Source organism: Galeopterus variegatus, unplaced genomic scaffold, assembly GCF_000696425.1.
Source record: "Galeopterus variegatus unplaced genomic scaffold, G_variegatus-3.0.2 Scaffold2894, whole genome shotgun sequence".
NCBI classification, from domain to species: domain Eukaryota; kingdom Metazoa; phylum Chordata; class Mammalia; order Dermoptera; family Cynocephalidae; genus Galeopterus; species Galeopterus variegatus.
The window spans coordinates 188,326-210,921 of NW_007729005.1; the positions used below are offsets into that span (position 1 = coordinate 188,326).

The 22,596-nt window shown below is 35.6% G+C and overlaps 1 protein-coding gene and 1 non-coding gene across 2 annotated transcripts in view; one reads left to right on the plus strand and one right to left on the minus strand.

The window, feature by feature from the left end:
- MEMO1 (mediator of cell motility 1) overlaps window positions 1-22,596 on the minus strand; it is a 135,811-nt gene that overhangs the window by 85,760 nt on the left and 27,455 nt on the right. The window lies entirely within an intron of this gene.
- TRNAN-AUU lies at window positions 3,575-3,648 on the plus strand. The gene has a single exon. It is a non-coding gene; the product is annotated as a tRNA-Asn (tRNA).

Here is a 22,596-nt window from a genome sequence, read left to right on the forward strand (position 1 = left end):
AAAAAAAAAAAAAAAAAAAAAAAAAAAAAAAAAAAAAAAACAATTTCACCTGTTTCTTTTTGCTTTTTTTTTTTTAAAGTGGATACCAAAAAAAAAAATTCAAATTACACATTTGGCTTGAATTTATAGCTTGCATTATATTTATATTAGACAGTGATGCTCTAGATCAAATAAACAATTTTTATAGAATACATGGGACAAAAAAACATGTCAAACATCCAGGCTGCAGGAACTTCTAAAAGTCAAAAGACCCAGCTTCTTTCAAAATTTTTTTTTAAATAATTTAAAATGACGAGAAAAGAGTAAGATGGAAGTGAAATGTGTACATTTAAAAAGACTTAAGAGATATACCAACCAATTATAATGTATGGGGCCTCTATGAATCAGACTTAAGCAGTTTAAAAAGAAATTATGACAGTCAGGAAAATGATCTGAGTGGATGAGAATAAATTAATATTGTTTTTATAGCACTAATAATATCATAGTTACGTTTTAAATGTTTAAAAAACAATTTCTATCTTTTAGAGCTATGTACTGAAATGTTCACATATAAAATGATAGCTAGGATCTGTGTCAAAGTAATGTGATGGGGAAAAAAATGTTGGGAGGTAACTGTAAGGGGGTAGAGATGAAACAAGTTGGCCACAGGATAACAATTTTGTAGGTCAGTGATAGGTAAATGGGGAGTTCATTATACTATTCTTTCCACTTTTGTACAATCAAAGAATTTTAGAGCTGGAAAGAACTGCAGAAAGTAGATGGCAAATGTGAGGGAAAGAAATGGAGACAAAACCACAAATTTCTGGGTGTATGACCCAAACAAAACTCTGAGTTTAAGTTTCCTCACCTATAAAAATGAGCATACAACACTCACCTTATATGGTATGGTTAAGCATTAAATGGAATAACACATATAAACATGTTTGCTAAAAGCCAACTCTTCACTCTTTCCTAAAGTACTAAACAAACACAAGCTCAAATGGTCCAATCTCTTCATTTAAAAAGTGAGAAAACTAAAGAAAATCCTAAAAAGTTTACATGTTATCATGTCTTTCTTCGTACCATCCCTACATTTCCAGTTAATACACTATAAACAGCTCTGTGTAGCCCCCATGCTTAAATAGAGACTTATCTGAAGAAGCACAATATTTTACAAGTTTAGGACTCACCAGCCAGTTAAGTTATTACTACTGGATATTTGGTGATCTGTCATTAGAGTTCCAAGTAGACAACCTTTTCCTGAATAATGCATGGTACTTACGACATTTTTATTTAATAATTATTTGCCATTAAAACTAGGCCTGGTATTCATATGCCAAAGAAAGCCAAACCACTTGATGCTAGCTCTTCATGCACTTCAAGGATCTCACATATACTGGTTTTAGCTAAAATTTATTAAAAATTTAAGTCTGAAACCTTTGGAAAGCATACTGTATCTAGGCGAAAACAACCTTACCTAGTAAATGTTGCCACTTTTGTAAATGGTGTCAAAGGTTATTCTGGGGTGTTATATTATGGATACTTTGTCATCTCTATACTTTTCCTATATTTTTCTATAATAACCACATATTTTTACAATTAAAAAGGAAAGCTCTGTATAGGAAATACAAATATAGAATAGTACAGGACTTCATTCTTTATAGAAAACTGAAACAATAATACATACTAAAATGTTTTGTAGTTTTTGACATAATTTCATTAAATGACAATTGCTGTGTAAGAGATATTAATAGGTCCCAATAATTTAGCAACCAATAGTCAGTAGTTATTTTTAATAGAAATATGGTTCCTTAATAAAACAATAATTTTTTAAAAATGTGTTAGTGTTTAGCAAACAGTGTTTTATCTTTTTTTTGTGTGTGTGTGATTTTTTTGTGTGTGTGTGACCGGTAAGGGGACCGCAACCCTTGGCTTGGTGACACCTTTTTTTTTTTGTGATTTTTTTGTGTGTGTGTGACCGGTAAGGGGACCGCAACCCTTGGCTTGGTGACACCTGCACCGCACCGGCCATCCCCATACAGGATCCGAACCAGCAGCAGGAGCGCCGCTGCGCACCCAAGCGCCGCACTCTCCAGAGTGCGCCACGGGGCCAGCCCTAGCAAACGGTGTTTTAAATTTGGGTTCTTGTTTATGTAGTCAGAGTACCAAAAGTAGTTATTACAAAATTACTGTTATGACCTCCATCCTCGAATATTACCTTGGAGAGCCAGCCATCTCAGAAGAATGAGGGATTGACCAGGAAGCCTAGCCAATAAGAATCAAAACTCATCACTGCCAACCAAGAGTCAGGAGTACCGCCTACATGTCTCGGTCTGGTTCAAGAGCCACTTAGAACAGAATCAGCTGCTGTGTTTCATAAAAATTAAGACCCCCAAAGGCTAACCCAGAAAGACTGAACCAGAATCTCCAGGGGACTTCTTGAACCACTGAACATCTCCGAGCCAGTATCCTCATCCATAAAAGAAGGAATGATGAAAATCCTTTTATATATATATATGAAAATATAAGGACAGGACCTAGCACACAACAGCACCTCAAAGGTTATTTCTTCCTTATAAGCCTTAAATATCTCCCCCAGCAAACCCATGAAATGGTCTCATATCATTTAAACAGTTCCAGGTATCTCATCTTATGAAGTAATCCTAGTTTCTGTTTCTACCTCACTTAGCAATAAGATGCATCTACTGACCTGAGCTCCTTCTTGCATCAACTAACACCAAGGGGCCCAGGGCTGCCTATACCTAGGCAGCGCTGACTGCAAAGAGCTTCGACCCTGAGATTCCCAACTGCTCAGGCAGTCCCATGCTGATCTCCTGAACTGAAGTCTCTAAATCTTGCACTACCTGTGACTCCTGAAAGTATGAGCAGGTTTCTGGTTTTATGGAAACCTCCTGGTAGCAAACCCTCCAGTGATTTAACAGACAGCCTCTGTTCTATTAGTAACCAAACTGTAGAGTGACAAGTTCTCCAAAAAGTATCTCAGATTAATTGCAAAAAAGACCTCCTTCTCTTTCAATTTTATCTCCCTGATTACAAAACTACCATCCTACTCCATATCCTTGCATTCCAAACTCCACACTTCCCCCAAAATTCCTGACATATAAACTGAGTGTTCTATTTGTTTCACAATTCAATGTCTATTTGTGTTTTTTTCCATCTGAATTTCAGTGTCAATGCTTTCCATCATAGATAGAATTTTAGTTAGTAAATAAGTTCTCTATCTAAACAGAACACTTCCACGTCAAATTTTTAACTCCGGGCCGGCCCAGTGCCGCAACGCTACAGTGCGCTGCTTGGGAGCGCGGCGGCGCTCCCACCGAGGGTTCGGATCCCACATACAGACCGGTTCCCGCTCACTGGATGAGTGAGGTGCGGGCGCAATGCCGAGGGTTGCAATCCCGTTGCCGGTCCAGTCCGGTACGGGCGCGACACTGAGGGTTGCGATCCATTGCCGGACACGAAAAAAGACAAAAAAAAAAAATTTTTTTTAACTCCTTCTCATAAACTACAAAATACTGAAAAGATCTGATTCAGTTTATAGCATATTTATTAAAAATTTTTAAATTTTAGGGATGGCTGGTTAGCTTAGTTGGTTAGAGTGTGGTGCTATTAACACCAAGATCCAGGGTTCAATCCCTGTACCAGCCAGCTGCCAAAAAAAATAATAAATAAAATTAAATTAAAAATAAAGTGTAAAAAATTTTTAATTTTAAACTAAAAAGTTAGAAAAATATAGGTTGAAGGAGAGAACAGAAATTAACACCAAGATCCAGGGTTCAATCCCTGTACCAGCCAGCTGCCAAAAAAAATAATAAATAAAATTAAATTAAAAATAAAGTATAAAAAATTTTTAATTTTAAACTAAAAAGTTAGAAAAATATAGGTTGAAGGAGAGAACAGAACTGAGGTTACCAGAGGTGGGAAAGGAGAAGGGAGAGAGAGGTAAGAGAGGAATTGGTAAAGGGCCATGAAAAATGATTAGACTGTACAATGTTGAATATACTAATTATCCTGATTTGAGTATCACATATTGCACACAGATATTGAAATTCAACCCTGCTGCACCCCACAGACAAGTACACTCAACTATGTTTCAATAAAAAAAAAAGAAACAATATTGGTTGATAAGGTACTAAAAAATGTAAAACACCAAACAAGTTGATAAAGTAGACCATCTTATGGCATAATATACTTTATTAATAGTTACTAATAATGTGATGTTAGATAAATATTAAAGATCATTCAATTTTCTTAATACTGTGTATCCCTTACAGAGGAAAAGCTAGTTACTATTTAAAGCTAGCTATTTAATAAATAAGCCTATTCTAAATACACAAAAAACTCTCTGACAGGATTCCTAATCTCCAATATTTCAATAGAAAATTGTACATGCCAGAATTCACTGTTAAGTGAATTAAACAGGCTACAAAGATATATATATATATAAAGATCCCATTTTTACACACAGGCATAGAAAAAAAGTTAAGAAAGGTGATATTAGTATTACAGAGGATTTATTTCAGCTTCATATTCATCTATATTTTCTAAAGCTTCTTTAACATATCTGAATGTAATAAAAATAACACTTCATTTTTCTTTCATAACTTTCAACAGCCCTCTCTCTGAAGAGAGGCACAGTTCTGTTCCTGTGCCCTCACAACACTTTTACATTCAGCATAGTAATCATCTTATTGTATCTGAAAATGGAGCTTGTTTAAAAGAGATAATTCTGGGCCGGCCCGTGGCTCACTCGGGAGAGTGCCGTGCTGATAACACCAAGGCCCCGGGTTGGTGCTGATAACACCAAGGCCCCGAGGCCCCGGGTTCGGATCTCATATAGGGATGGCCGGTTAGCTCGCTGGCTGAGCGTGGTGCTGACAACACCAAGTCAAGGGTTAAGATCCCCATACCAGTCATCTTTTAAAAAAAATAATAAAACAAAATAAAATAAAATAAAAGAGATAATTCTAGTTTAATTGATTTCAACCTGTTTCATATTTCCAACAATAGTACCAGCCAGCCATCAAAAAAAAAGCACGTATCAGCCAACTACCCAGGCAGTTTTATAGTTAAGTTTTTTATTGATTCATTTAATCACATATTTAATCATATATTTATTAAACACCCATTCTATGCTAGCCCCTGTTACAAAGCCTGGCTTCCTAATGAGTACTGAAGCAACTGTTATCTTTCCTGACCAAACTCTACAGCTCTCGTTCACACTCAAAATACAGTATCATTCCCACCAGAATCAAGCAAAAAACACTTGCAGATGCACAAGCAAGACTCTTTGTTAACATTACTGACCACTCTGGCTCATCTGAAACATTGCAGGTTCAAAGCTACTTCAAATAATTACCTACTAACCAGACCAAAAGAGTTTAACTCTCTCCAAACCCCATCGTAAAATTTTGCCTTTGTTACATTATCAGATGTTTTAATTTATTCATTGATTTATTAATATTGATGCTAATAACATATCCTGCAAATAGTAAGAATACTCTGTTAAACTGTAAAGATTGCAGACCCTTCTTTCTTGGGTATAAACCTAAGATACTTAGAAAGATGTTAAGTATAGACTTTAAGTATAACTGAAACCAAGCACAGGGAAGACTCAATAATATAAAATTGTGTCAGGTAAGTCTTACACCACAAGATTGAGAAAGGTAGAGACTAGTACAGACTAGTACAAAATTATGTATGTAATACTTTTTTTTAATAATAATTTTTCTCTCAAATGTTTCTGTAACTGATACAGCAGACAGGTGGTCTGGGAGTCTGATGAACCTAACACTATCTGAATTGATGTATAGTAAATCCCATAAGTACAAAGCCACTTTCATCGGATGTCATACTTCTCATTTCTTTCCAATTCTTCCACCTCTGAAGCAACTGAAAAAAAACTGGACTATGGGGCCGGCCCGGTGGCGCACTGCTACAGTGCGCCGCTTGGGAGCGCGGCGGCGCTCCCGCCGAGGGTTCGGATCCCACATACAGACCGGTTCCCGCTCACTGGCTGAGCGAGGGGTGGGCGCAGCACCAAGGGTTGCGATCCCGTTGCCGGTCCCGGTCCGGTACGGGCGCGACACTGAGGGTTGCGGTCCGTTGCTGGACACGAAAAAAGACAAAAAGGAAAAAAAAAAAAAAAAAAACTGGACTATGTTAGAAATACACCAAATCAAGAAATAATCTAACAAGAAAAAAATTAAAAGCTCTGTTTAAAAACTAATTTAATAAGTCTGGTGTTCTAGACTGACTAGAGCTAATATTATATTGTATATTTCTCAATACCTAGAAAAGAGGACCTTGACCATAATCACCACAAAGAAAAAATATTTAGGTGATGGGTATGCTATCTACCCTGAGTCATTGTACAATATATACAAGTATTGAAACAACACTGTCCCCCCCCAAAGTATGCATAATTAAAAATAAATTAAAATTTTAAAAAGAGTAAAAACTAATTTAATGGAGAAATTACTAATGACCTTAAAGAAATGAAAAGGATTATAAGAGAATACTATGAACAACTGCGTGCCAACAAATTAGATAACCTAGACAAAATGGACAAATTCCTAGACACACAAACTACCAGAATTGACTCAAGAATAGAAAATCTGAACACATCTTTAACAAGTTAAGAGACTAATGCAATAATCAAAACCTCCCAGCAAAGAAAAGCCCTGGACCAGATGGTTTCACTGGTGAATTCCACCAATTATTAGTAAAGGAATTAACACCAATACTTTTCAAACTCTTTCAAAAAGAGGATAAAACACTTCCTAACTCATTCCATGAGGCCAGCATAACCCTGATAACAAAGTTAAAAACATCACAAGAAAACAAAACTATAAAACTATATCTCTTATTAATATAGATACAAAAATCCTCAACAAAATTCTAGCAAGCCAAATCCAGCAACATATTAAAAGGATATGCACCACAACCAATTGGGATTTACCCCAGGAATGCAAGGGTAATACAACATATAAAAATCAAACAATGTAACACACCACAATAATAGAATGAAAGAAAAAGACATGATCATGTTACCTGACACAGAAAAGCATTTGATAAAATCCAGTAATAAAAACACCCTAGGAATAGAAGGAAATTTCCACAAGCTAATAAATGGCATTTATGAGAAAACCCACAGCTAACATCACACTCAATGGTGACAACTGAAAAGCATTCCCCGAAAAGCAGTAACAGGACAAGAATGCCCACTTTTGCCACTTCTATTTAACACAAATGGAATTTCCAGCCAGAAAAATTAAACAAGAAAAAGAAATAAAAGGCATCCAAGTCAGAAAGGAAGATGTAAAACTGTCTCTTTGGCAGATGACATGATCTTATGAATAAAAAAATCCTAAAGGATCCACATCAAAAGTTTTAAAGTTAAAAAGGGAACTCAGCAGTGTTCTTAGGATACCAGATACAATAGAAATCAGTTGTATTCCTAATCACTAGCAATAAGCAATCCAAAAGGAAATTAAGAAAATTCCATTTATGACAGAATCCAAAAGAATACATAGCAATAAATTTAACCAAGGACGTGAAAGACCTGCAAACTAAAAACTACAAAACACTGAAGAATTAAAGAACTAAATAAATGAAAAGAAAACTTGCATACATGGATTGAAAGATTTAATATTGCTAAGATGGCAATATTCCCTAAAGTGATCTATAGATCCACTTCAATCTCTATTAAAATACCCACAGCGTTTTTTGCACAAATCCTCAAATTCATATAGAATTGCAAGGATCCCTGAATAGCCAAAATAACCTTGAAAAGGCACAGAAAGTACGCCTTTTGATAAATAGTACCAAAATCTAAATCAACTCTACCTTGTATTTATGACTTTTAACAAAACAAGAAAAATAAAACAAGTCATGAATAACAAAAACAGGAAGTGAAATCAAGCAAGTTCTGAGGGTTACTATACTGATTTTTCTTAAGCTTTAAGAGGAATACAATAAAACAGTTTCCTATTATAAACAATCTGTCTGCAACAACAAATTAAAACTAACGTAAAAGAATTAAAATGTTAAAAAGAAAAAAAATACACATGCAGGTCTGGCTGGTTAACTCATCTGGTTAGAGTACACTAACACTAAGGTCAAAGGTTCGGATATCCGTACCCACCAGCCGCCAAAAAAAGAAAAAATACATTAGTACACCAGTTTGGTGAGCATAATGACTCCAAAATTATGCATTCTCCTGGGACAAAGCAAAGCTCCTTTAACTAGATGAAGCCGGAGTCTGAAGACAATTCTCATTTCCAGATTTGTGTGACAGGGAGAGGAGTCAGCAGGCGATGTATAAACAGTAGGATCTTATTGGGACCAGTGAAGTGAAAGCCTACACTCCTCTTAAACTCATGCCCTATCTCCCAGACACATGGGAGGACATCTAGACACACAGATCCCAGGAGTATTTAGCTTCCACATCCATTAGTGTGTATCTAGAAAAAGGAAGTAGTGTCCTAGTTTCATTTCTTCCCCACGAAACCCCTCATGTGGACTGAGTACTAAAAAACAAAGTGTCTTTGCCTAAAAACAGTCTATAGAGAGACAGAATGCAAGAAGCAAATACCCTGCAATGATGAGATGAGAAGGGAGTCTAAACTCTCAGACACATTTAAATGTGGCGAAAATCAAAAATGCTAAAAATCATGTCAAGATATGTATATTATAATAACCTAGCATTAGTGGTCACTAACAAGTCACATTTCTAAAAATTACTAAAAATATATACTCATATGTTAAAAATACAGAGACAATAAAGAAGAACCCACTATGTCCAGAGAGTTGGAATGCACATACAAATCACTTTCTCTGCAAGTGGCCCATAAATTGTGAACACAGTAAATTTAGTTCCAACCAGACTTTTAATATAGCTAATTTCAATTATTTTTAATAAATGTTTCTCTTCAGCTCCAGAACTGAATGATGAATGAGGGAAAGTTAAAGTGGAAAATGGGGAAGCAAATTCTCACAGTTTAAAACTTTTAAATAGAATTGAAAATAGAAAAATACTAATGAACACAACAAGCTGAACTTAAAAGCTTTCCATATGTACATTCTAAACATTGAAAGTATAATTCAGACCTATAAAGAACATATTTTCAAAACCAATGTTAGATATTAAAGAAAATTGCTTTTAAGTATGGATAATTAAATATGTCGAATGTCAAGGGAATTTCCATTTCTAAAAACTCACAATACTAAATATTACTGCGATAATTCTTGCTATTTATGAAGATCAAAATAAAATACAGCTTTTTTTCTTTTAAAGCTCTAACCTTTCATTTCCTGATGTAATTAAACACCAAGATCCTTCAGAAGAATATAAATTTTCAGATTATAAATTTAGGATTTATAATAAGACAGAATGAAAATATTAAAAACATTACTGACATTGCATATATGGTTTATGCTCTTTCATCAGCAAGTAATTATTGAGTTCCTTTTGTATATGACACTAACTATGAAAAGGTATCAGTGACAGTCATTTCCATCAAAAGGCTTATCTAGTTGGGGAAATAGCTAAATAAAAACAAGGTAGAATATATACGAGGGGACTTCAAAAAGTTTGTGGAAAAATAGAATTAAAAGATAATACGAATCTTTCCATGAACTTTTTGAAGACCCCTCATACAGTGCTTAGAAGAAGGAAAAATGTTGGGAAGTAAAAGGGACTTAAACTAGAAAGTAGAACCAGAGAAGAAAATGGCAGGTTATTCCAAAGAGAAGTAACCTATGAACAAAAGCACAGAAATTGAAATGACTGATCCAGCTGAATGAAACAAAAGCCTGCACAGGTGAGAAAGGGAGAGCTGGAACAAGGAACTCCTTAAAGCTTAGATTAGGGAGTTTGCTTATTTTCTACATAGACACAATGGGGAGCCACTGAGGGTTTATGGCTTCTTACGCCTGAAAAAGTGTTTTACAAGAGCATCATATTCAGTCATGTGCACTGTAGAGTTTATACGACATGAACCTTTACAGGAAGCTACAAATCTTTAACAACACATTTGGGAAATTTCTTATGATTATCTTGCTTTTATTTATCTTATACAATAAAACTCCACAAAATAAAATGTGTTCCAAGTTAAATGATTTCCTAACATTTTATTTGCAAATAAACATATATAGTTAAATAATCTAGATTATCAATTTATTAAAAGCCTTGTATGGGAAGCAACATGGAATGGTGATTAAGAGCTCCAACTGTGGCCAGCCTGTGGCTCACTCGGGAGAGTGCGGTGCTGATAACACCAAGGCCACGGGTTCGGATCCCATATAGGGATGGCCGGTTAGCTCGCTGGCTGAGCGTGGTGCTGACAACACCAAGTCAAGGGTTAAGATCCCCTTACCGGTCATCTTTTAAAAAAAAAAAAAGAGCTCCAACTGTGGATCCAACTGGTTGAAAGACCCACACAAGCTGCACAACCTTGAACAACCCAAGCCTCGGTTTTTTAATATGGTTGCTGTATTAAAAAAGAAATGCAATCACAAATGCCTGGCATACAGCAAGGACTCAACAAATGTTGGCTATAATTATTAACAGAATCCAAAAGCCTTATTATCCTAAACTTGAGATAAGAACTTCTTTCAATCAATATTGCCTTCTAATATTAAAATATACTTATTTTGGTTAAAGCCTCAAACACTGTATACCATCAATTACCCAATTTGTCTCCTTGTTTCTCACAATCTTTTCTCTTGCAAAATACATTTTCCCAAACAACAGCTAATAATTTACTTCTATTATGAATAGATTTGACTTTACACATTAAGTATGTTTCTGAAAATTTTTCTTAAGGTAATAATTTGCCTATGAAATCACATTTGCCCAAACCTTGCCATTCTATGAAATGATCATCCCCTAAAAGAAAAAAACGTCTTGGTACTGAGATATAACAATAATCACATAAAGTAATACTAGCATTTAATGCAAGAACTATCCTTAACAGTCATTTTATTTTTCTTTGCTTTGTCCCTAAAAGTTTACTAATAATAAATGATCTTTACATGAGGTTTGACACATTAATAATATACATAAAGTAAAATATATCACATTTAATTCCTATTTTTCAGGAAATCATAAAAAATTATATATCTGCTCCAGATGGATGATGGTGGTGATAGCAAAATGTGAATGTACTTGGTGCTTTGAAGTGTACACTTAACAATGCTTCAGACGTTAAATTTTACATTATGTGTATTTTACCACAATTTTTAAAAATAAAAAATAAAGTATTTAAAACCTGTGAATTTTTTTTTAAAGCAAGCTAAAAAACACTGGATTTAGAATGTCACTCCTTTGTTTTAGTTGGTGACTGTCACCAAAATCATAATTTAAAGAGAAATGTTGAGTAAAACTCCTAGTGTTGGCTTATCTCAACTACAGTGAGGGTTCATTTGTACTTATTTTCCACTTCCCATGAATTTTAGTGAAATGCCACCACGTAATTAGTAAATACTTCCTAAATGATATGTAAAAACCAATCATTTCTTAATATACCAGATGACAAACTGGAAGATGAACTGTATCCAAAACAGAAATTGTCTTAACTCCGTTATTTAAAAATAACACTTCTTAATTTAAAAAGAACTGAAAAATGATGATTAAATTGTAAATGTCAAAATTCACATTAGCAGTGAAATTTTAAGACATTTTAAGAACTCTTTTAATTTTTAAATCCCTGCTCTTCATTCAATGTCTATTTCATTATAAACATTTTTAATACATAAACCAATTTTTTTTATTTGAATGCTCTCTGCCATTTCACATGGCTTCCCATTATAATTAAAATAAAACACACACTATTTTACCAGATTCTAAATGATGTGGTTTTAGCCTCCTGCTCTAATCTTCTTCACTATATTTCAACCACATATCCCCTCTAACTGGAAGTTTCTCCCCCTGAGAACTTCACAGTATTTGGGATTTCAATTTAATTTTTACCTCCACGGAAAGCCCACTTCTGATCCCTATCTATAGTGATTTCTCTCCTAGTCACTTCTGCATTTCCTGTTGACCACAGCCAAAAGCAGATGCAAGAAGTATCAAGCATGGCAGTAATATAAGGCATAAAAACCACAGGACCCTTCCAATCTGGTCACAGATGATTAGAACAGGAAAGTGGGAATCAAACCCAAAAAGAACCAGTTTATAGGCTAGCCAGCAACCAATATGGTAGCCTCAGTAGCCAAAGAATTCTACACAAAGCAGAAATGGTGACTACATACACTAATCAGTCAGTGTCCAACTTGTCTCCCTCACACAGTTTAAATTAGTCAACTATGGTATCTACCCTAAATGAATCACTGTGCAGTACATGCATGTATTGAAACAACACACTACACCCCACAAAAATGTTCAAGTAGGGCCGGCCCGTGGCTCACTCGGTAGAGTGCGGTGCTGATAACACCAAGGCCGCGGGTTCGGATCCTATATAGGGATGGCCGGTTTGCTCACTGGCTGAGCGTGGTGCTGACAACAACAAGCCAAGGGTTGAGATCCCCTTACCGGTCATCTTTTAAAAAAAAAAAAAATGTTCAAGTAAATGTTAAAAAAAAAAAATTAAAAGACATAAACAATTTTTTAAAATTTTAAAAAGATAAATTAGTCAATAACACCAATTCAGAAGAAACACGCCTTGAATCGCCTAATGTCAAAGCACTAAAGCAGAAGTAGTTCCACAGAATCACCTGTAGAGCTTTAGAAAAAATACACAAGCCCAGAATCCCCATTTCTAGAGAAGTCTAACTGATTCAACAGATCTGGTGTAGGGACCCACAGACTATTTTTGTAGCCTCCAGCTGAGAACCACTGTGGTAGTAGAGTAGTTAGAGCTCTCTGGTTTCCTAAATGACTACACGTTTCCTCAGCCACACCCCATCTCCCTGACACCTTGCTATGCACAAGTTGAGATTTCTGTGCCCCTTACTTTCCCATAATAAATCTCCATTACTTAATACCTAAACCTATCTCTCTGACTTACATAAACAATATACTATCTCACTTGTGGTGTGAAAGCCATGTATCTTGATGTTAAAAATAATCAGCAGACAGATGTTCTTCCTTGCCACATTTGACCTAATTTTCTAAAACACTGTGATATCTATCAGTCTTGCACTCAAAATTCAAATATTTTTACCCAATGAAATCACAAAGAACCAAAAGAGAAAACATCTGCACTGACAAAATTGGTGTCTAAGTCTACGTGGGAAACTCATGCATTTTACTCCTAAGAAAGTTCCTGAGAATTCAAGACTTATTTCATTCAATTCTAATAAACTTATTCTCCAAACACCCAATAGGTAAAAAAGAACAACTCAGACAGGGAAGAGACAGACTGCTACAAATAGGCACAATGACATCTAAAAGAAATGAGACACACACAAAAAACTTTTTTTAAAAAACAGACTTAACATATTTGTCAAATCCATAGATCTGAAATGAAAGAATAAACTTAAATGTATGCAAGCTAAACACATACACAAAAATTTACCAGAATGTCAGGATATGCCAGGATGGAATACAGATGGTGACAAATGAATCTACCTGTATTATAAATATAGTACATCACCTCACTCAATGGAGTGGGGAAAAAAAGCATCTGTAAAGTTTAGCAACTTTTTAAAGTCATTTAACTTTTGAAAATGATGCTTTGATTAGAAACTGTAAGGCTAAAGGCACAAGGAACTGTACACAACCTCTACTCTAGTTGGTAAATTTGTTTCACACAGTGGTATGGGTTAACAATTGCTTTATATGTATACTGGGGTTGAACAAATAAGTAAATGGATGGTGGATGGTGGTTGGTGGTTGGTGGCTGGTGGTTGGTGGTTGGTGGTTGGTGGTTGGTGTTTGAGAGCCAGGTTTCTCACTTTTAAAGAGGAAAGTTAAGCAAGTGGAGAAAGGTAAAATGAACACTATGGTACTGGATTACAGTTGGAGAAATAAGTATGAACTCATTTAGTTTAATATATATACAGATAGATAAATAGAGAAGTAATTAAAGTGTATACATGAGTTAGTATAAACAAATTTCCTGTCTCGATCCACTGATAGGGCTTAGAAGCAGTGGCACCTAGTAGCCATGAACACATCTAGTGTCCAAATCTTAGTTTCTAAATATCATTTCCCAATAAAAGAAAGCAAGACTCTGAAGAAATGGCATATTATGCAGAAGGGGCAGGGAAACACAAGATGAGCTTGGAGCATCTTGCAAAGCAAGGAAATGTTAAAAAATCAAAAGGATGGGATATCTCAAGAGGATGCAGGAACCAACATGAAAATGCTCCCGATGGCCAAAACAAGAAAAATATGAGCTACAAAATACTCCCACATTACTTTGTCCCAAAGTACAAAATAAATATACTGAGTCCATACTGATATAAATAAATGATGGAATAAATAAGTGGGGGGGAAAGGAACAAATCTTTCTAAGAGCAGAACTCAAATAATACACGTAGATATTAAAGTCCAGTGTGGGCTGGACTTTAGTGACTTACATCCAAAGAACAGAATATGGAAAGGGAAAGATGGTACCTTTATAGCAGAGAAACCAGGCAAACACTCACTACATTAACCAAATAAAGGTTAACCTCACCACGGTTTATATCATGTACCCCCCAATATATGATGAGGTCATTCCACCTCTGTGCAATTTGTCCCCCAAACCCATAACCCCAGTCCAATCACAAGAAAAAAACAGCAGACAAACCCAAACTGAGGAACATTCTACAAAATTCCTTACAGTATTCCTCAAAACTGTTTGGGTCATGAAAAACAGAGAAAGATTAATAAACTGTCTCAGATCAGAGGAGACTAAAGACATGATCACTAAATGCAGTATTATATCCTACATTGGATTCTGAAACAGAAAAAGGACATTAGTATAAAAACTGGTGAAATCAAATAAAGTCTGGAGTTAATAGTACTGACAAATTACTATTTTTAGTTTTAACAAATGTACCATGGTAATGTAAGATTTTATTAATATCAGGGAAAGTGGGTGAGGGATATATAGAAACTCCGTATTATCTTTGCTACTTTTCAGTAAATCTAAAATTATTCCAAAGGAAAAAGGTTATTAAAATAATAAGTAAACATGAATTAGCACAGAAAGCCGGGGTCACTGAGAGTGAAGGCAAGACCTTGACTGCACTCACCCAGAGCCAGTGGTTCTCCACTAACCCAACATCCAGAGAGACGCACCGTGCACTGACGGAAGGGACATGGGCAGAGTGATGGTGGCCAGGCTTGAGCTGGGGCTGCTGCTTCTGGCAGTGTTCCTACCCACGCACATTTATTCAAATTAAACAACTGTTTTAACACTTTCAAGTAACTCCTCCCAGAGTACCTCAGCTGCCCCAAATCAGGTAACAATACCACTAAGTGGCAGGCAGTACCCTGCAGTTCACAGGCAGTCTCCTCGTCTTGCTCTCTCTCCTACACATCCAGCGTTAAGAGACTCAGGCCAAGAAACGTCTAACTTCCCATCTTCTAAACCCAATCCAATGGCATCTAGAAGTCCAGTGTGGCAAGGACTTCATCAAATCACAAAACACAGCTGCTAGCAATGCCAGAGAATAATCACCAGTGGGTCAATCTGATTGCTAAGACACAGGAGGGAAGTTTTCTAAAAAAAAAAAAAAAAAAAAAGGGGAGGTTTTTTTTTTTTTTTAACCTATAAATACATCTGTCATCTGAAAAAAACAAAATAGTAATGCATAAAGTAATTAATAAGAAAATAGCCAAGTAAGTAAAACTAACAGTTGTTTATTAACTCTTTTATATAAAAGTTGACTTCTGCTTTGAGCCTTCACTCACGAGTAGTTTAAACTTTGACTGCTTGCAACTCTGATGAGAATTGTGGAATACAGAAGAGTTTTCAATTTTTTCTAAGACTAGCAATTTAATAAAAATTTTTAAATTACTACTGTCATCTTTCTTCACAGTACAACATAAAAAGGCATATTTCTTTCCATATGGATTAGTAGTGCTCCATGACTTCTAACAGAGTTCTCAAGCCAATCTTGGAGGTCAGGGTTGAGCAAACAGCCCTTAGGCCAAACAAGGTTCACCACCTTTTTTTGTAAATCAAGTTTGATTGAAACACAGTCAACACTTATTCATTTACATATTAACTCTAGCTGCTTTCACAATACAAGGGCAGAGTTGACCAGTAGCAATGGCATTGATCAGACAGCAAGCAAAGTAGAAATTAACTATCTGATCCTTTACAGAAAAAGCTTGAGGCCTCTGTCCTAGGTTATTAATTTCAACTGATAAGAGGCAAACCCCACTACAGGGAGATCTTATCACTGCTTAACATACCTTGTTTAGAAACTCATCATCCTAGCTAGGCCTTCTCTCTCACTGTTTTCTCCTGGCTCACCAAGATTTAATTTTTCTTTTTCTTTTAGCAAGGAAAGGACAGCAAGAAATAGCAGGAGGCAGAGAGGAGTTATGTTTCCCTAGAAAAATTCCAGGCTTCACTCATGATACTACCTCATCCTTAGGAAATAAAGAAATGGTCTAGCAAAAAATACATATCGCCTAAACCAAAAAGGTACATAATCAAGAACGGTTATATAACCTACCTAAACTTGGAAGCCTGCATTGTGCATAATGGGAAAACATAGAAGCATTCCCATTACAATTCACTGTCATCATTATTAAACATTCTGGGGGTATGTACTAGCCAACACAATTAGATAAGAAAAAATTAGAGGTGTAAGATTTGGAAAGAGGTAAAATTCTCACTATGTGCAAATAATATGACTATATTCCTGGGAAAACTCAAGAAAACCAACTAGAATATATTATTTAAAAAATAAAATTTATGGGCCAGCCCGGTGGCGCACTGCTACAGTGTGCCGCTTGGGAAGCGCGGCGGCGCTCCCGCCGAGGGTTCAGATCCCACATACAGACCGGCCGCTCACTGGCTGAGCAAGGTGCGGGAGCAACACCGAGGGTTGCGATCCCGTTGCCGGTCCCGATCCGGTACGGGCGCAACACTGAGGGTTGCGATCCGTTGCCGGTCACGAAAAAAGACAAAAAAAAAAGGAAAAATAAAATTTAATAAAGCTTTCATATATACAAACAGTTTTCATACGTAGAACAATTTACACGATCTAATGGAGAAAATACACCACCATGTAAAAAGCAATACAGGAAATAATATATCTGGGGGGAAAAAACTAAAGTAATATACAAAAGCTTCATAAAGAAAACTCATGATGACATAAGAAAAACCTTGCTCCAGGACAGAAAGATACATACTGCAAAAACATAAATTCTCTGAAAATTCATCTATAAGCTTAATAAGGTCCCAATAAAAATACCAACAACAGGATTTAGATTGTGGCTTTAGTATGGTTTTGGTAAGTAGAAAAAATTACTCTAAGTTCATATGGACAAATAAACAAGCAAAAATTAAGTACATAAAGAAAAATAAGGCTACACCAGCCAACAAATAAAAGAAAGAAAGAAGCAAAAATACACAGAGAATTTCTAAAACATAAGAGAAATAACAGCAACTCAGATTATAAAACTACTAAAATTGAAACTGTGTTAACTGACCCAAGAATTAATCAATGGAACCAAATAGGCTGCCTGGAAATAGACATCAAAACATAAGGGGATTGAGTATAATTATAAAAGAGGGCTGGCCAGTTAGCTCAATTTGTTAGAGTGCACCCTTGTAACACCAAGGTCATGGGTTTAAATCCCCATACCAGCCAGACACCAGAAAAAAAAAAAAAGTATAATTATAAGGGAATAATTTCATATTGTTGGAGAAAGACAGACTGTATAATAAGAGGTACTATGGCAATAAATGAAAGTGGGCTCAAAAATCCTAACACCATTTTGTACCTCATAAATGTATATAACTGTAATGTGTCAATATAAAATAAATATTAATTTTTTAAAATAGGAAAAAAAATTTGAGTTCATATCTCAAATTTCATATCACAATAAATTCCAAATGGATAAAAGATTGAAATGTAAAAAGTAAATTAATGAAATAATTAGAAGCATCCATAGAAAATTAGATTAAAAAAAAAAATACAAACACAGAAGCCAAGAAGCCATGGAAGAAACAATTAACAACATTTTTAAACTTTTAATATACAGTGAAAAGAATATTATAAGAAAATCAAAAGTCAAATGAGAAACTAGGAAAAAAATATTTTCAACTAATTCCACAGAGAACCCCTATAAATCAATTACAAACACACACATAAACAACAGAAAGACAATAGGCAAAGAATATAAATAAGCAATGCAGAGAAAGAAATAAAAATAAGAAAAATATAAAAACATGCTCTACCTTGCTCATACTAAGAGAAATGCATATTAAAATATTCCTGACATAAATTCTATCTGCACTCATGAGGAAGTAACAGGGTCCAGACTTACCCTATAGCCATGCACAACTACAAAACTAGACAAAACATATAAATATATATAAAGCCTTGTTTTCAGACATTCAACATTAGACAACATGGACAACAGGACAGTGGGAAAAGAAAAAAACAGTGATACCTAAAATTACCCAGAATTCTGCCAGAAGGCAATTTACAAATTACCACTCAGGGAGAAGAAACACAGACCTCGGTAGAATCACTAAGATTTGCCTCATTGGAGTTTGGGGAGGCTAGGTGGCTAGAATTTGCACATCAGAGTTCTAGAGAAGAGGAAGCTAAATATGAAAGAGCTCTAGAAATCTGTCCACTTGAGTTGCTGGCCTAATATCAACAACTCTACAAAGTTTAATGAAACTGTACAAAACCAGACGAAGAAAAACTTCTGAGGAAAGAATAATTCCTAGAGCTCAGATGGCCATAAATCATCAAATCAACCAACAGCCTAAGAGGAGATAACTTGTTGATAATATGGGACATTCATAACAGACCCCAAAAGAGTAATGTTTTAATGACAGAACTACATAGTCTTTTTGTTTTTTATCATCACACAATGTAAACATTTTTGTGGCCCTTTACCAATTTCTCCCTAAAGAACTACATTAGTCTTAAAAGAAACTATCCTAAGGAAAAGTAAAATAACTCAAAAAATTATGTAAATAACCCGTAAGTAATGCTATCTACCAGAAATAACCTAAAGACCCTTTAAATGAATACCACAAATACCAGTACTCAGTGAGGTAAAATTCACGTCTGGTATCCAATAAAAAATTAATAGACACAAGAAGAAGAACATGACACAGAGACAGGAGAAAAATAATTCATTATATCTAGACCCAGAAATAATAAAGATAACAGAATTACCAGAAAAGGACATTCAAATAGCTATTGTGAAAATACTCAATAAGCTCAAAAATTTAAACATTAATATAATACAGAAATAATCAAATGGAACATATAGAGATAAAATTTTAAAATTGAAATAAAAATTTCATTGACAGAATTAAAAGCAAAATTATGTACTGGGCAGCCACCAAAAAAAAATTAAAAGCAAAATTAGATACTCTGGAAAAAAAGATCAGCAAACTTGAAGACAAAGCAAAAGAAATCATCCAAAAAGAAGCACAAAAATAAAAGGAAAAAAATTATCAGCAAACTGTGAGACAATATTAAGCTATCTAAATTATATGTAATCAGAATCTCAGAAAACAAAGGAGGTGAAAAGAAAAAATATGTGAAGTAATGATAAACATTTTTCCCAATTTGCTGAAAATCCAAGATGCTTAGCAAGACCCAAACAGGATAAAATCAAAAAAAACTATTCAGAGGCACATGATAAGAAAATAGCAGGAAAATGTTAATAAGTGAAAACTCTTAAAGCAATTAGAAGAAAAAAGACACACTGTACAGACAGTCCCTGACTTACAATTTTCCCACTTTACAATGGTGCAAAAGCACTATGTATTCAATAGAAACCATACTTTGAGTACCCATACAACCATTCTGTTTTTCACTTTCAGTACATTACTGAACAAATTACATGAGATATTCAACACTTTATTATAAAACAGGCTTTGTGTTAGGTGATTTTGCCCAACTGTAGGCTAATATAAGTGTTCTGAGCACATTTAAGTTAGGCTAGGCAAGCTCTCATGTTTGGTAGGTTAGATGTATTAAATGCATTTAAGACTACAACATTTTCATCTTACAATGCGTTTATCAGGACATACCCCATTGTAAGTCATCGAGCACCTGTATTCAGAGAAACAAACATTTTAAAAAATCACAGACTTCTCAGAAGATATGCAAGCCGAAATACAATAGAACATTTATGAAGTACTAAAAGAAATAGTGTCAATATACCCATCAAGTTCAATACCCACCAAACTAACTGTCAAAATGGGATAGAAAAAACTACAATGATCAAAACAGTGTGGTCCTGGCATAGGACAGACACAGAGACCAATGGAACAGAATGGAGAGTCCAAAATAACTCGAAACACCTATGGCCAAATCGATTTTGGACAAGGGTGCAATGACCATTCAATGGGGAAAGGATAGTTTCTTCAAAAACGTTGCTGAGGGCCGGCCCGGTGGCGCACTGCTACAGTGCGCCGCTTGGGAGCGCGGTGGCGCTCCCGCCGAGGGTTCGGATCCCACATACAGACCGGCCGCTCACTGGCTGAGCGAGGTGCGGGTGCAACACCGAGGGTTGCGATCCCGTAGCCGGTCCTGGTCCGGTACGGGCGCTACACTGAGGGTTGCGATCCGTTGCCGGTCACGAAAAAAGACAAAAAAGGAAAAAAAAAACGTTGCTGAGACAACTGGACATCCACATGAAAAAGAATAATGTTGGACCTCTACCTCACACCACATACAAAAGTTAACTCAAACAGATCAACTACCTTAATGTAAAAGCTAAAACTATAAAACTCTTAGAAAAAAGCTTAGGGGCAAATCTTCATGACCTTGAGCTTGGCAAAGTTTTCTTACATAAGATACCAAAATCACAAGCAACAAAAGAAAAAATAAACAAAATTGGACTTCAAAATTGAAAACTTTTGGGGTGGCTGGTTAGGTCTGTTGGTTAGAGCACAGCATTATTACACCAAGATGAAGGGTTTGGATACCTGTATCAGCCAGCCACTAAAAAATAAAAGCTTTTGTGCATGAAAGGATATTATCAAGAGAGTGAAAAGACAACTCACAGAATAGGAGAAAAATACTTGAAAGTCACATATCTGATTAATATCTACTATATATAAAGAACTCTTACAACTCAATGACAAAAAACTCAGTTCAAAAATGAGCAAAGAACTTGAGTAGACACTTCTCCAAATATGATATGCAAATGGCCAATAAACACATGAAAAACATTAGTCATTAAAGAAATACAAATCAAAACCACAATGAGTGCTAGCTTCGGCAGCACATATACTAAAACTGGAATGATACAGAGAAGATTAGCATGACCCCTGCACAATGATGACACACAAATTTGTGAAGTGTTCCAAATTTAAAAAAAAAATCACAGTGATACAGTTTCACACCCATTAGCACAGCTACTATCCAAAAGAAAAGGAAAATAATCGCTGGCAAGGATGTGCAGAAATTGGAACCCTCATGCATTGTTATTAGGAATATAAAATGGTGCAGCTGCTGTGGAAATTAGTTTGGCAGTCCTCAAAAAGTTAAACATAGAATTACCATATGACCCAGCAATTCTAACCCTAGTTATATACCCAAAAGAACTGAAAACAGGGACTCAAACACATACTTGTACACCCACATTCATAGCAGCATTATTCACAATAGCCAAAAGATAAAAAGAAGTGTCCATCAACAAATGAGTGAATAAATATAAATGTGGTATACACATACAATGGAATATTATTCATTCTTAAAAAGGAATGAAATTACGATACATGCTACAACATGGATGAACCTTGAAAACATTATACTAAGTGAAATAAGCCAGATACAAAACACAAAAGGACAGAAAGAATGGTGGTTGCCTGGTGCTGGGGCAGGGCTGGAGGTGGGGTATATTTAATGGGTACAGACTTTCAGTAGGGGAAGATGAGAAAGTTCTGAAGAGGATGGTGAAGATGGTCGCAAACCAAGTAAATGTACTTTAATGCCACAGAGCTATACACTTAAAAATTGTTAAAATGGTCAATTTTATGTTACATATATTTTACCACAATAAAAGTGTCTTTGTATACCTGGGGCCTTGCCAAATAGTTTATGCTAACAATGTGATTTACGGAGAATTCCTGCTTTTGTTTGTTTTGGTTTTTGACTGGTAAGGAGATCGCATCCCTTGGCTCAGTGCCACCCGCACCACGCTCAGCCAGTGAGCACACCAGCCATCCCTCTATAGGATCCAAACTGGCAGCCTTGGCGCTACCACACTCTCCAGAGTGAGCCACAGGGCCAGCCCTGAATTCCTGTTTTTGTTCTCCTGGTACCCTGAGGCACATTGTATCAGTGTAGGGTGAGGGAAGACTTAGTAGCTAAAGTCAATAAAAACCCTGGATACCAACACCTAGGTGAATCTCCCTGGTTGGTAATACTTCGTATTTGTTGTCACACATCATTGATGAGAAATTTAAGCACTGTCCATGCAACTCCACTGAGAGAGGA